This window comes from Pteropus medius, unplaced genomic scaffold (assembly GCF_902729225.1).
Source record: "Pteropus medius unplaced genomic scaffold, Ma_sr-lr_union100, whole genome shotgun sequence".
In the NCBI taxonomy this organism is placed as follows: domain Eukaryota; kingdom Metazoa; phylum Chordata; class Mammalia; order Chiroptera; family Pteropodidae; genus Pteropus; species Pteropus medius.
The window spans coordinates 4939879-4954268 of record NW_024351647.1 but is presented as its reverse complement, the minus strand read 5'-3'; the positions used below and the strand labels follow the sequence as shown (position 1 = coordinate 4954268).

The 14390-nt window shown below is 33.0% G+C and overlaps 1 long non-coding RNA gene across 1 annotated transcript in view; it reads right to left on the bottom strand.

The window, feature by feature from the left end:
- LOC120587216 (uncharacterized) overlaps positions 1-12844 on the bottom strand; it is a 122593-nt gene extending 109749 nt beyond the window's left edge. The window contains exon 1 of the long non-coding RNA XR_005648894.1: positions 12701-12844. This is a non-coding gene — a long non-coding RNA (uncharacterized LOC120587216). The remainder of the gene's footprint in view (positions 1-12700) is intronic.
- Between the last annotated feature and the right edge of the window lie 1546 nt (positions 12845-14390).

Genomic DNA, 14390 nt, shown 5'->3' with positions numbered 1-14390 from the left:
TATAGCTTGACATTAAAGTCAACACCTAAAAGTGAACTAAAGATAAAAGGTTAAGGGGAAATTCCTAAGCAAATATTAAAGCTTTATCTTAAAATAAAAAAATAAATCCATTTATAAAAATCTTGATTCAAGAATTATGAAACATTTGACTATTGGAAAGATTTTGAATTTCATTCTTTGTATATTTCAAAGAAAAATAGACTGCTATTTTTCTGAGTTCAAGTAAAATTCTGCTAAAGAGTAGAAATCTGCCCAGATGAGCTGTTATGGTTCCTTTCTGTTTGGTGACCTTTGATAAAAATGACACCCAACAGCATTGACACCTGGGAGAAAGAGGATACCACTAAGAAGCAAGGGATTTAAAGCTCCCATATCAAAATCCTTCTAACATCTTCTACTCTATTAGTAACAAAAAGAATTAGAAACTTTTCTCACTCACATCTGTGGTTTAAATAATGTCTGATAGCTGAAGAGAGATCTCGAATTGGAATTCATGTATTATACAAAATGTGTCTACTTTTGGGACTTGGGGTTCTCAACCCAAACGTCCCTGAGGAGAATGTGCAGGCTACAATGGTTTTCTGTCCCATTTGCTGGCAACATCTGACTGGTCTGCTTGCTCACTAATAACACTTTGGATGGAGCTGTTTCCACTCCTGATGTTCTGAGGACACTGATGCCTTTGTACTACCATGCTGAGAATAACAGGTGCCTTGCTTACGTACAGCTACCTCCAAACGGTGGTAGATAAGAGATGAGTTGAAAGGTCTACTATTATCCATAGCTTCCCGGAAATTGAAGGTCATCTCTTATTGTGACCGATTTTTTTTCTGAGCAAGTCTATACTGGGTAAACATGCCAGGGATGCTATTTGGGGAGCATCAACATATACTCCATTGCTTTTTAATTCTTTGGAGATTTTCCTTCCCATTATTTCATTGAACTAGCTAGGTTCATGACACTTTAATGCCAAGAGTTTTAAACTGGGGGATTTCTACCTAAAAACCTAATTTTCATCTAGAATTTAGTAAGAGAAATTTTATTTATTTATGCACATGTAAATCTCTTATCCCCAAATGTTCACAGACAACCACTTGTGAACATCTACCCTGCCAGTAGCTGTTATCATGCTAACTTTGTAAACAAGGGATACTTGACCATGACTCTCAAACAGCTTGATCTGAATTTAGAAGACTATTTCAACTAGCCTATACTTGAAAAGAAAAATCTGGGTTATAGATACTCGGGTGTATTATTTATATATATACACACATACGTACATGTATATAACCATATACATATATGTATATATGTGTAATATTTTTGACCATTTTTGTATGTCTTGGCTAGCTCATAAATTTCAATAACAATAAAAAGCTGTACCTCACTAGCCATATATAAAAAAAAGACAATAATAAAAAGACAATAATAGCCAGTTTGGGCAAATTTTGGCAAACGTGAGGAAGTTGGAATGCTCATGCCCATTTTAGTAGGCATATAAATTAGTTCAAACTTTTTAGATAGTAATTTAACATAATGTTCATAGTCCATACTTGGAATGTGAAAGATAAAACAATACAGCTTTTGGAAGATAACATGGTCACCATGACCTCGAAACAGGGAAAAACTTTTCTTAAATGAGACACAGAAAGCATTAATCTTAAAAGACAAGAAAAAGAATAAATTGTTCATCCAAAGATACCATTAATAGAGTAAAAAGGGAATTCATAGTATAAAAGATTATATTGTAACACACACATCTGAAAAATACTTACCAATTAATTAAAAACTATGACAGTCCTATAGGAGAATGTACAAGAGATAAATGGGCACTTTATAAAAGAGGATGTCCAAATGATGAACATGATCAGAGAACTACAAATTAGAAATACAATGAGATACCACTGCATGCTCACTAGGATGGCACATATTAAAAAGACTGAGAATACAAAGTACTGGTGAGGCTTTGGAGCAAATGGAATTCTAATACGCTGTTGGTGGGAGTGCAAATTGTTTTAACCACTTAAAAAAAAAAACAGCAATTCTACTCAAAAATGCATACATATTTGAACCAAAGGTCTGAACAGGAATATTCAGAGCATAATTAATTTGTAACAGCCATAAAACACCGAAATGTCCATCATAGCATGGAAAATAAATTGTAGGATATCCGCACAATGGAATACTATTCAGGAAAAATTAAAAAGAGAAGAAAACCCCAAACTATTTATACGACAACATGAACTAATTTTATAACCTTACTGTTGAGCGAAATAAAGTAAAAGAAACCAGGTACAACACAATATATAAGAATAAGTACATAGTTTCATGTATAGAGATTTCAAAACCAAGCATAACTAATTATCTGTGGTATTAATTGGGAGAGTGGTGGTTACTTTTAGGAAAGGGAGAACGAATATTGACTGGGAAGGGCTCAAAGCTGAGGTAGGTCTTCTGAAGTTTACATATTTTATTTCTTGACCTGGACAGCAGTTAAACAGGTGAGATCACTTTGTAAAAATTCATTAATCTGTATATTCTATTTGTGCCTTTTTCTGTGTGTTAATTCATCAATAAGAAGGTAAGAAAAAATAGAAGGTATCCGTGCCAGTTGTGTGGATTTCCTAAATGAGATCCTCCCAATATCACTTCATTTGTGCAGAGGTGACTCTGAATAGACATATTTCTTCCCACTTCTCAATTTGCACTGCCACCACCTTCTAATAAGTTTTAGCCATGTCACATCTCCACTATTTAACATTTTCTCTCACTACCATTTCGTCATTACTGCATTTCTCTTTTTCCTTGGGGTGGTAGAATATAACTCTGATAGCATCAAAGAGTTGTTCTGGGTGGGAATTTCAATCAATAATTATATCTTTTTAAACTAAGGACAATTTTCTTCTATTTCCAAAAATTATCTCTCCTCCACCATCCATTTCTGTTCTGTTTATTTGAAAGACGGACCTCACAGAGTTTTCTTCCATATCTCTCAATTGTTTCCCCATATTTGCCAAACTGTAATATATTCTGGGGCATAACGCTTGACTAGTAGGAAATTATCAAATTATTAACTTGCTTTCATGTTTTGAATTATATTATATGCCTCTAAACATCATGTTAATTCGGGGTCCATATAACTGATTTCAGAAATCCAAATAATTTTCTAAATGAATTTATCAACGCCTTTGGAAACATCTGGATTTTTACTGAATTTTTAAAATTTTCACTCAAATATGTTACTTAAACGTAGTGAAAGAATAAAGAAAAACAATGAAGACAATGTTCCTGGATAAGTTTGAGAAGAATTTTAAACTCTCTCTCTTCAAATCTTATATAGTATAGACATAAAGGAATTAAATTAGATTTTTAAAAATTGAGGTCAATTTCTGAATATGATATTTAAAAAACATTTTATTTAAGGACGATGTTATTAAGGTATAGCATGCTTTAGACATGTCATTTTCCTATGAATATCTTTAAATCAGCTTTCTTATAGACACTTTTGGTTTTATATCTAGCTTTAATACATTTTTTGGTTTTGTTTCAATGAACGTATTTGTGGGACAACCAAGGCAATGAGCCATTTGGGGAGGGAGGGGAAACATTTTGTTTCCTTTTATTTCTTTGGCATATTTTTTGTTTACAGAGTGTACATAGGTTGCCATCAAACTTCCAGATCTTAACAGTAGAGGTGACTTTGTCAGCCTCACTTTGTTGCTAATGTCAGAAGTTTTCCAAAACAGTTAAGTTGCCGCTGACCTCTTTAGTTACCTCTTTAGTATAGTTCATCTTAAGTAGTATCATTTCATTTTAATGTATTGTTCTCCCAAGGTGAATTTATTTATAAGTAAGGATTAATGGTGTAAAGTTATTCCACTATCAAATTGCTTTAACGACACTGAGAAGTTACTTTCACGGTCACTAATTAAAAACTAAATGCAGCACCTGAATCCACACAGTATTTGCTTTGCTTCTGCACTGTAAAGCCATGCTATTAGAATTCCATTGGAAGTAATTTATTTTATAACATATGACAAATTTCTACACTTAAATTTCTCATTTAAAATTTTATAGCTAAATAGTTTGAGAAAAGTATCTATATTTTTATATAATCATTTAATAACAGACTTATAGTACAGATATATCGCTGACCTGTGGAGAGGCCATATAACAGACGTTAAAACCAGAAGCATAACATCCATTGTGCTTATATGTATCCCACCAACTTCCTACTTACCGTAAACTTGGCCTAGTTAATTTCTAGGTACCTCAGATTCATCATCTGTGAAATGAGGATGACAATAGTACCTAACTCATAGGGATGTTGTAAGGATGAGTTAATATAGTGTCTGGCATATAGTAAATATTAAATAAAATCTAGCTAATTCCTTACTCTTAATAGTGAAGAGACAATAGAGATGTTTGAAGATGCTAAATTAGTAGAGATATAATTGTATCATATAAAATTATAAGTCATCTTCCAAAAGACCTATAAATAGAAATTGCTAACTGTAGTAGTAAAGGGATTGAGAGAGAAAAATAGACCCCTATTTTTCTTTAAACCTAACAAAAATAAGATGAAGAATACAATAAAGATAAGTGCATAAGTTACTTAAATATAGAACCACTCATTCCTCTCACTGTGCCTTCATCGTTACTTGTTACTCTCAGTACTTTCTAACAGTTCCCTTTATGAATTCAAACATTTCCTATGTCCTATCTCCCAAAGACTGAACATATACATATAATGTCATGAAGCTGAGGAACCTGTCAACCACAAAAAGAGAAATAAAGGGCACCAAATGTAAACTTCTATACTTGTTCATCTTTGTAATTTTGCACTGGGTTATGCAAAAATTCCTTTGCTTAACTTTCAGCTCTCTAGGCTGACGTTTAGAGCTGTTTTTTCTATTTATCCTTATGCTAAGATTTTTTTATTTAACCTTAGAATTGATTCACTTTCATAGCAACCCTTCAGCTACATCTTCCCTAATTTATTGAATACTAATGATAATAATTAGTTTTCTTTTGCTTTTCATATTAACTCATATTCCCCAGAGGTTAAATTATTTTTGTGTGTTTAATGTGATGCCTGTCTCCTGAGCCTGTGTTGGTTTTCCTGAAATCTTTGATGATTCTTGGTTATCAGTTTATGATTATGTATAAGCATCTAGATTCCTGATTATCGCTAGCTATAGTATATGTCCTCGGTGCAAGAGAGAATCTTTTTTTTCCTGGTTCTGAGTTAGAGGCTCTGATTATATGATCTCTAGCCATGTTCCCAGGCCAGTTCATGTAGGTCTCTTTTGGATACAATCACACTCCTTCTCTTGTGAGGCCACCTCGGCCTCTGTCTCTGGCACCAAATCCCAAATCTCTCTCTGAGAATCTCTCCTTCAGAGTAAGATTCACATATTTGTGGCTCTGGCTTGGATTTAGGTGGGGGATTTGGCTGCTTTGAGAACATGGCACTGATGGAATTTTTCTACCACTTATAATTAAATAACTGGTCAGCCAGATAGATTCCATTTTTCCCAGTTTACCAGTGCCTCTAATCTTTGGTGTACAAATGTCATGCTATATGCTTTACATATTGCTGAAATCCCCAGATAAATTAAATAAGCAATTAAAAAAAAACCCCTTAATATGAGGTCTACACCTTGTTCATGAATTAGAAGTCTCAGTATTGCAGAAATCTCAATTCTCCCATAATTAGTTTATATACTTAATTTTTTTTTCCCTGATCTAAACTCCAGGATTATTTTTGGTTGAAACTGACACGCAGTTTCTAAAATTTTCATGGAAATGTAAAGGGCTAAAAAGAGCTGAACTAATTTTGAAGAACAAAGCTAGAGGATTTATTCTACTGGATATCAAGACATACTTAAAAGCTACTATAACTCAGATAGTGTGGTACTAGAACAATGATAGACAAATCAACTAACAGAAAAGAACAAAGAATTTGGAAACAGGACATAGTTATATAATTACCTAATTTATGAGAAAGGTAACGCTGCAGAGCCCTGGGAAAAAATTGCCATTTCGATCAATGGGGATGGTTCAACTGTATAACATTATAAAAAACATAAAATCTAAACCTTACTTTACTCTGTACACAAAAATCAATTCTGAAGGAGACCATAGATCTAAATGCGAAAGGTAAACAATAAAGCTTCTAGAAGATAACATTTTTTAATGGCTTTGGGCTTGGAAATGTTCTGTTAAATAGGACATTAAAAGCATTAGCTATAAAGGAAAAAGTGATAAATTGCACTACACTGAATTAACAAATTTTGTTCAAGAAAGATACCATTAAGAGAATGAAAAGTCAAAGTATGGAATGGGAGAATATATTTGCGACAGACATATTTGAGAAAAGTCTCATATCTAAAATATATAAAGAATCTTATGAATCAATGAAAAGGTTAGATAGCTTGATACAAAAATAGATAGGACCCATTTAGAGATGATCAAAATGGCCAATAAAAATATTAAAAGGATATTTAATCTCATCAGTAATTAGAGAAATGCAAATTAAAACCACAATAAGATACTACAACATACCTGCTAGAATAGACAAATTAAAAAGACCAGTAATATGAAGTGTTGGCAAGGTTGTGGAGCAAAAACAATACATTGCTGGTGGAAGTGGAAACCAGCACTACAGTTCAGACAACTGTCAGTATCTTCTAAGATTAAACATGTATAAATTTACGCTACTTCTCGTTCTTACTTTTTTATCATGCACCCTTCTGTAACAATTAATTTTTTCATATCTATACACAAAATATATGGTAAAACATTGTTTTATGCATTTAATTCAGATATTTAATAGCTTAAACATTTTTTCCTTATTCTTGGAAACAGGCAACAAAACTGATTCCTATGTGCCAGATACAAAATAGAACCACCTGTCAAAGCTAACAATAAAGCTTCTAAAATTATATATATGGGAATACTAAACTTCATATATAATGTCTAAATAATGTTTTAATTGCTTTTTAATGAGCAAATGAAGAAATATCTGTTTTATATAAGTGAAGAAATATCTGTTTTATGTCCTATTCGGTAAATATTAAACACCTTCAGGGTGTCAGAATCTTAACCCCTACACCTAGCAACCACCACCACCACCACCCACCACCACCTCCACCACCAAGGACCTACATTCTAGCTGAGGAACACAGAGAATAAAGCAAAGCAAAAGAAGTAAAATATATCTCATGTTAGATAGGGATGAGTTTTAATGAGACATTTAAGACAAGGAAGAAGCAGATGACACATTATTAGAGTGGCTGTGTGGCACTTATAGATGAGTGGCCAAGAAATGTCTCCCTGAGAAGGTGACATGCCCCCAAGGGTAGCAAGAAGTGAACAATGACAATAATTGGAAGAAGAATGTTACAGGCAGGCTAAATTCTAAGTGCAAAGGCCCCACAAAATGTCCTAAATTTCCATATAAGGAAGCTAGTTTAATCATTCAAATCTTGTCTTTTGGTTACATGTTTGTTTTGCACTGCAATTCCAAATGTTGCAAGTTTTTGAAGCATTATACATTTTAGTTCTTGCTTAGCACTTTTGACTTAGTTATTTTGTAAAAGCTTTCTAAAATTGACTTTCTGAAATCAGATATAATCTCACTACCCCAAAAGTCCTGATTAAAATTCCAGAGAAGGTTCTGTAAACAATGTCGAGTGTCACTGAACTGAAAGTCAGGAGATGTAAGCTTTGGTCCCATCTATGCTGCTAACTTGCCGAGAGACCAAATGACTTTCATGTTCCCTCTCAGCTATAAGAGCATGATGCTAAAACTCTGCCATATTTATTTAAACTCTCTTACAACTCAGGAGACTATTCTCACTCTTCATCTTCACTGTAACATCAAAACTTCCACACATTGAGATGAAATTAGGAAAAAATATATGAAAAATGATAATCAGCTCCTTATTTCCTCATTGTGAAAATACAAAGACTATCATACTGGGGCAGAAACGTATGTGGGACAGTTTGTAAGCAGATGCTTTTTATGCAGCTAAGGCAGGTGAGGTGGCTGGAAGAGACTTCATGGAATAAAAGTACAATTCCTTGAGTAGTCTACAGAGCATATTTTTCTTGCCAAAAACTCCTCCATCTTAATCTCTCAATACAAATGGAATGCACTGTTGCCAGTAGATCATATATAAGCTTTTGAGGGTAGGACCTATTCCTTAGCTGTCTTTGTATCTCAGTGACATAGCAGAGTACCACACATAATGCAGGTTGACTTACGTTAGTAATTTTTTCTGCCTCCCTTTTCTGCCATTATTTTCAAGTCTTCTGTAGCTTCGCACTCTCTGGCTCCTAGGCCTTTTATTTCTTTTTCTTTCTCCTATCTTTGCCTGATATCCAAGGAAATCTAGGTTAGGTACATTCCTCTGTCTCTCATATCTATTTTACATAATTATGAGTATTTCCACTAGAATTTAAATCCAGTGAGTACAGAAAATAAATGTTTTATTCTCTGTGATATGGGGATAAGAGAAAATGAAGACAAAATTATTTATCAAGAAGGACAAATCAAAGTTAAGTCTTCAAAAATCATTTGAAACTACTTACAAAGTGATTGCTTAAAAGTTAAGTAGAAGAATCATCATAGATTATACACCTTAATATTGAGATATTTTTCTGTGAACTGCTGTAAATAGGTAGGAGCAAAATGCCATTTGTCCAAGCAAGGATATTTCTTTAGGGGTCAGTAAAGATATAAAATATAAATATATATAAATTAAAAAATAAAATATAAAATATAAATTAAATAAAATATAAATTAATGGTTATTGAGGAGCACTTAAGCATGGCAAAGTATCATATCAGATGATTATAATGTACGATAGCTATATTCACATTCAGAGTGCATTGATTTCAAAGATTATAACACACAAATACTATCTGGTAATATTTGTTATTCTATAAAATCTAGGGAAATAGAACTGTGAAGGACAAGAGGAGTCTCAAATTTCAAAAACATAATACAAGGTATATTCATTCTCCATAAACTATTTACATTAAGAAGCAATTCAGTATTAATTTTAATACTACTTAAGCTCAGTTCTGAAATTTTAAATTCCTAAATTTAGATTTCTAAATTCCTCTGGCAAAACTTATCTTCTTTGGGGGTTATTAAATCAATTAACCTTGCAAAGGGAAGGTTAAAAGGACTTTTGTAGCCTACATTCTCACAGCATGAAAGAGAACAGGCAGAGAAGCCTGAGTGAACTGCTGGTAGGGTTCAAGGAAAGCCTTTGACTAGCAGATGATCAGCTCTGTTCTTGCTAAAATTTGGCAAAGAAATACACTGTGGTTTTTTCAGATGACAGCATCATAATTCATTTAGCTCTCCCCTACCTTTTCACAAAAAGGCCAAAACCCTACAGGAAATGTGAGCACTGACATTTTCTACCCAGGATCAAAAACTGACTATTTTGCCAGAAATTGAAAACAATATAGCTAAAACAGTAAATACACAGCGATGTGTTGAAAGAAATAGGCTGCTGGACTGGCCAGTGACACAATCCGTCATTTCTATTTCAACTTCTGATGGACAGAGACACACACACGCACACACACACACACACACACACACACACACACACACATATAAATGTATGTATATATACATTTTTAAATATATTTGGATTGGCAAACTTCCATGCAAATAGAATTAAAATCAAACTATGTTAAAGAATCCCTTCGCATTAATTTACAGATTATGCCCCAAAGATTTACACTAAATACCGTGCCTTTTATGGCAAGTTTGATTATACATTTTTAGCTGATTTCCAGGCAGTTAAAAGCTAGCTTAAGGGCCATCTAGAAGGCATGATTTCTTCTCTTTCCACAAAATGCTAAAGCGTCTTTATCATTCTGTATTCAGTCATGAACTCAGCTGCACAAGCCAAATGTAAAGATTTTATGGGGCAATCTATCATTTGAATTCGTGAAGAAGAATACAAGCCTACTCATGCAGACACTAAGGGTGATTTCCATTTTTATGAATGAAAAAGAACCTTGCATAAACATTCTTTAGTTAAAGTTTTAAATGAAGAAAGATGCAAAACAAAATGGGAGCGTTTGTTTTATATGTCAATATCTTGTAAGGGGGGCAAAGTAAGGAATCTGGCTCACATGATTCCCAAGACAGCAGTATCTCCTTTGCACTAAGTACATAAATGAGATTTATGGCCACTGACCTAATCTTAGATGCCAAAATGTACAGCAGGAACAGCTTTCTGAAAAACTTAATTTAAAATTATGGTGTTAACAAAAGCACTTTAGGAAGCAGATACACACCCGGCACACATACACACATGCATCTAAGAGACGTGACTATAAAAAGGAGCCATGATTATTTGCATAAAGCTCAGAATACATTTTAGAGGTAATTCCAATCTACAGGTCTTACTTTTTTCTCCCTACCACCTTGAGTTTTATGAATTTCTAAATAAATACATATCATAAACAGTTAATTTTCATCGCTAAAAGTCATTTAAGACCAAGTATTCATACATTCAGGTTTTGGGGAGTCTTAGAATAAGGAAAAATAAATTAATTTGCTAATTCCTTTTATGAATTTTAGAAGCAGTTTCCTTACTAAGTACTAACTAAATTAGCACCTTGGAGAGAAAAAAGACTTGAGCAGCTGCGCTTAGAATACTTTCTTTACTCAATGAGAAAAAGGGGACTGTGATTTTGCTAATTCATTGGTAACCACTTGGAGATTTTCCTGAGCACACTGATTTTTGACCTTAAAAAGAAAGACGTCCCCCCTTCCTCCCCGCAAAAAAAGGAAAGAAAAGAAAAAAGAAAACAGTAAATGAAACCTATAATGACAGATGTCAAATCAACACTTTCCTTAAACAGTCCCATAAAACAGAATTCCTGGAAAAAATAACATCCTGCAGAATAAAATGTCAAGTTAAAGAAACAATCTTTCTCCTATTATTGAGTTTTAACAAGTGAACCATGTAGTTGGAAGAGGTAAATATATAGAAACAAATGTTTTTCAAATAATTTCAAAACTTTTACTTTTAAATATAGATTTGAAGCACTAAAATGTACATTTCAGATATATGCAAATATAACAACCTTGAAACAAATACATCATGCTACTATATAACATGTACATAGGGCTAACATATTTTTTTCAAGTATTATTAAAATTTGAAATTAAAATGAGGGATTAAAAAGAATACTAGGTTCTGTACATTATCTGAACATTTAACACTAAATTCCTGTCTTAGTTTAGGTTGTCCCAAAAGAGGATCTAGAATAAGAACTTGGATATAGGTAATTGATTTGGGAGGTGAGTCTGAGGATGCAGAGTGAGGAGGTATGGGGAGTGAGATGGGAAAGGAAAAGCCAGTAACGCTGTCGAGTTGGTTAGTAATCTGGCCGACGTAGGAGCAGTTTCACTGGGGTTCTCTGAGGAGCTCTATAGAACGTACCTCAGAATTGATCAGCTGACGGATGTCAGACTGCTGCATTTATTCACTATATCTTGTCTCCCATTAGTTGCAGATTACTGCAGGTGGCAGTAACTCTCTCACCCTTGCAGGCTTCCCTGGCACAAGGGCTGAATAAGCTCCCTTGGTTTCACAGAAAACCCTGAGGCAGATGAATGGAGAAATGCACAGCGGAGTTTCTGAGAGAACACTGTCAGTGTGCCCAGAACTGTTTGTCACTGCTGTAGCTGAGATCAGAGGTGGGACAACAGAATATGACGAGGGCACCAAAAACCTGTGCCTCAGATGCCAGGTCACCTCCAAAAGTTATCACTACATTACTTTGAATCAGCTCACAGGATGGAAATTAGTAAGACTTCATAAATCTAAAGTTTTTGTATTTTAAAATATATTATTATTCTCAAATTAAAAAACAATCTGACAACAACCTAGTTCATAAAAATAATTTATGTGTTCCTATAACCAATCCAATGTCCTTTCCACTTAACATTATATTTGGTGAATGTGTGTGTACACTTAGTAGAAATTAATGTTTAAATTAAAAAAAAGGATAAACTTGAAGTTTAAAGAAAAAGGGAAGGAGTCAGTGATTATAAGAGAAAGAAAAAGTTTCTGTAGAATATACTTCAGAATTTAGTACAGGTATTTATGACATCTAATTCTCACATTGTGTCTGTCCTACAAAGTTATTTAAATAGAAAATAATGTAATTTGATCAGTTTTATTCTTTTTTTAATCTCAATAAAGAATAATCTGTTTTAGATTAATCTCACATTTTTCAATTGGTTGTTTTGTCATCGTGAAGAAACGCATTGTCTTAATTGTATTTTTTAAAGACTATATATCATACTGGTTAAATTGCTCAGGTCTTGGGGTCACATGCCTGTGTTTGAATTTCTACTCTACAATTTACCAGCTGTGCAAAATGGTGAAAATGACAGTATTTTGTAACATATTCAATAATTGATACTTTAGGATTAAATTCTATAATACATATGAAACTCTTAGAAAAGTGTCCACTTCTTAATAACTTCCTAGTAACAGTAGCGTTTATTATTATTGTTAATATTTTGCAAATATTAGGAGGTAAAAAGTCATAACTGCAAGTTTATAATTATGTATGTATTCATATGCAATTATACTACAAAGCAATAAAGGAGAAAAAGAGTATGTAACTCAGTAAAGTATAAACTCACTGTTTTGTAGAAGGGGAGTCAATGATTTCCAGATGGGAGGTGGTTTCATTTCGATCTTCTTTCTCTGTTACAGCAAGAATGTTATCCTCATTACAGTTCACTCACATGAGTAGTTACCCACAAACAGTTTGTCTGAGGATGACAAATGCTAAAAAAAAAAAAAGCAGAATAAGAAATGATGAATCAGAAAGCTAAAAAAGAAAAAAAAGCTGAATTTGGATTGTAAGGGCAATTTACATTTACTCAAGATAAAACAAAAAGAAATGCAAGACATTTATTCATGAGTAGGAAAATGCAATATCTGAGAATGGCAAGCAAATTGATGTTGGTGACATAATGTGGGCAATGACCAAAAATGTTATACTGTAATAGCATAGAGTTAGGTTGTTAATCCCTCAAAGAAATGGGAAAAAATATCATATAGCTATTAAAGGCAGAAGAGACAGTAAAAACAAAGCATAAATTAAAAATTTAAAAATTTAAAATTCCAGTAGGAAAATATGTTGGACACACAGTGTCAGACCAGCATAGATAGTCATATGTTAGCACCATTTAATAACTGAATTAAATAAATTAATTAATAAAATTGTCTCAAGCAAGACAAAATAACATAAATGAATAATCCTAGGCATACCTGTAAAAGACCAAATTTATGTTCAACACAGGTTAAATTTATTATTGCATATTGGCACAATGGATCTAAATTACTGTGGGGATCTAATGGGCACCAAATAGGCAGTAGATGCCCATTTTCAATTCTTCAAACTTCTCTAATTTTGAATTTAAAAGTGGACTAGAGAAGGATACTTATTTGAGATTTGCAATTTCAGCTCTAAAAGAAACAATCTTTTTAAAGATGAAAACTGTCCAAGATTACCTTAAAGAATAACTTTCATCAATTAAGCCCAACAGACTATTAAATTTCTAATAAAATTTGGTTTAAAATCAGTGGACACACACAAAAAATATATCTTGAAGGTAAATTTGTATATCACAATGAAAATAAAGTATATCCCTCTTAACCCCAGTTTTTCAAAGTGGTTTCCACATGTTTTTAAAAACTGTTTTCTTATCAAAATATAGTGTTCTTATGACATAAGTTTTCATATATGAACCTGAGAAAAAAATGTTCCTATAAAACTAACCGATAAATTTTAGAGAAGTCAAATATGATTAATTCCTGCTCCTTGGGTCTGCTTTGTTCAATAATTTTCAATGGAGGTCTAGTAACTCATGGGTTGTCTGATTTCCTTCCTTTGGGTATGGTCAAATGAAAAGTAACTCAGTCTAGTACTCCTGCCGCCCACCTTCAACATTTATCAACTCAAAGCTAATCTTTTCATCTATACTTTCACCCACTTCTCCTTATCTTCACCATGAGTGTGTTGAAGGAAATCCCAGATATAATAACATTTCGTCTGTATATATCTCAGTATATATATATATATATTAAAAAATATAACCACGATGCAATGATCACAACTGAAAAAAAATTTCTTGATATCAACTATCTTGTCAATATTCACATCAAAATTTGGTGAAATATAACAAAATGTAAGATATCTTAGCAAACAGTGCAATAAATGGCCAAATCAAAATCCACACCTAACCTATGTGCCTTAATTTTTAAAACACATTGGATCATTAATTGAATGTTGTTTTCATACGAATTATTATCAGCTTAAGTTCT